Source organism: Arachis duranensis, chromosome 3, assembly GCF_000817695.3.
Source record: "Arachis duranensis cultivar V14167 chromosome 3, aradu.V14167.gnm2.J7QH, whole genome shotgun sequence".
NCBI classification, from domain to species: domain Eukaryota; kingdom Viridiplantae; phylum Streptophyta; class Magnoliopsida; order Fabales; family Fabaceae; genus Arachis; species Arachis duranensis.
In genome coordinates this window covers 130013607-130016261 of record NC_029774.3, presented here as the reverse complement: position 1 = coordinate 130016261, position 2655 = coordinate 130013607, and positions in this window count along the sequence as shown.

Here is a 2655-nt window from a genome sequence, read left to right as displayed (position 1 = left end):
TATTAACTTTATTATACTTTTTCTAAAATTTAAACAGTATTACATTTTTTTTAAATAGTATAAATAATTTCACATTTTAATAAGATTGATAATTCTATTTATTTTATTATAATTCTTTGTAATTAATATAGTAACTTATAAATTATATAAATTTTTAAAAAATATTCTCAAACCCAATTGCTTACGTAAAAATTCAAAAAAAAAGTATATTTGAATTTAAATTTAAAATTATAAACATAATACTTTAATTAAAAATTATAATTAGATTTTTTTTAAATAAGTACACATTAAAAATTAATAACTAACTTAATTGTATCAACAATAATTCAAAGAAAAAATTTATAACTTTATGACATTAAATATTAAATTAAAAATTATCAGAATATTAACGGTGAGAATCAAATTAAAAATAAAATCACAAGTAATAACTAAATAACTTCTATTTATATTTAAAAAAATTCTAAATTCCAAACATAAAAATCGAAAAGAACAAAAAAAAAATAATAACTCAATAAAAGACAATGTTTCACCAAAACAAACATATGTTTGGCATTATTCTATTAGATAGACTCTAAAAGAGATTCCAAAACATGTGCATCCAAATTCTCAAGTTTCTTTCTCAATCTTGATCTTCTTGCAAGTTGAGGTATCTCCTTCCACCTTCGAATCTTCCGACTCCGAGGATAGTCACTTAGTTGGTGTAATAGCACTTTTCAACAATTCAGATTTATCATTGGCCGCAACTTCATTGGAGAATTCAAGCAACAAATTCTGTACAAAAAACCACGTTAAATTAAAGACTTCTTTCTAACCTTTGATTTTATCTCACTAATATTTTTTGAATAAAATTAAGATCTAATTTTGAGAGAACAAACAAAAAAAATATTTTTTGAACAAATACCTTAGTACCTTCTACTTTCTCCCCTTCAATGATTGAGGATGTATTTGAAATTAGAAACAAAGCACCGGTGTAGTCAACATCCTAAAATTATAATTAATTATTATTTATAAATTAGATACTAATAATGACCAAGAAAGCAAAAAATAAATTAATTTTTAATAGAAGTACACTTATATATACTCACAATTTGAATAGGATGAGCCTCTTTGAATTTATTTATGAGATCCACATTATTAGTCATCTTCTTAACTTTATAAGAAGGTGAAAAATATGAAATATCATATATTTGAACTTCAATGATGAAGAGAAAGATCTTATCAATTAGGTTGAGTAAAAGTGTAGGTGTATCTGATAGATCTCCTTTCTACAGGATATTACATAATATATTAATAATAAATAATATAAAAAGTACCAATAAAAATATCTTCACTAATGCTTTTAGAAATAAATATTGGTTAGATCTTACCAATAGGAGTGGATCAAGTATCTCTACACAGCTTTCTTCCAAAACTTGTTTTGCCTCATTGTCAAAGACTACATCACATGCACAGTCAGAATCATCAATGACACCAAGCTTTATTCGATACCTGCTTAAAAAAGAAAATAACATAAGAAAAAGTTAAATATAGACTTATTTAATATCTAATCCAATGTACATAGACTTTAATTTAAATAAATAAATAAATAACCTTGGAGTCATGGATAAAAGGATATTAGTAGAAAACTCGCGTCTTCATCGAGTCAAACCATCTCAATTGAGTATGGCAATGGAGAATTTCTGTAACTTGATAGTGTCCATAACCATATCACTCGTATACGTACACACAAATTGTCGATTGTAGGATTGATGTTAGCAATTTTGTGAATATCAGCCATTGGAATAAGTAGGGAGATTTTGGATATATGTAAAGAAAGGGATTGATGTACTTTAAATTGTGATGCTTTACATCTCTCATAACTAATCCTTTTATAGTTGCATCATAACTAAATTTTTTAAAATTTGGTTGATTTTAATTTAAAATTTAAAAAACAACAAACTAAGTTAAACAACCCAAATTTAAAATTTAAAAATAACAACTTAAATAAATAATAATTTAAAAATTCTAAACTAACGTAAATATTTATTTATTGTAATATTAGTATGTAACAACCGAAGAATAATTAACGTAAATTTTTTTAAAACTCTAAATTTCTTTAAAAGAATTTATGTAGTTGTAATTTAAAAAAAATCAACAAAATTTTAAAAAATTATGCTAAAAAGAATTAACAGATTTTTAAAAAATAGTGTTAAAATATAAAAAAGAACAATCTAAATAAAATTTAAAAAATAACAACTTAAATAAAATAATTTAAAATTTAAAAAATAACAACATAAGTAAAATAATCCAAACAAATAAAACAATTTAAAATTTTAAAAATAACAACTTAAGTAAAACAATCCAAACTTAAAATTTGAAAATAACAACCTGAGCAAATAATAATTTATAATTTATAAATATAAATCTAAAAATTTATAGTAACGACACGTAAGCAAATAAACTCCCAGACTCAACGTATGAGCGCCACATCAGCAAATGAGCTCCCCATTTGTATTACTGGTCAGTATGTAATTAGTAAAAAAAATGAGTCATTAGATAAAATTTTATTTTAATCTCTCATTATTAAAATTATTATTGATGACTATTTAATAACTATAAATTACAAAAATTATTGTCTTTCTAATATTTTTTATATTTTAATTTGCAGCAGGAAAA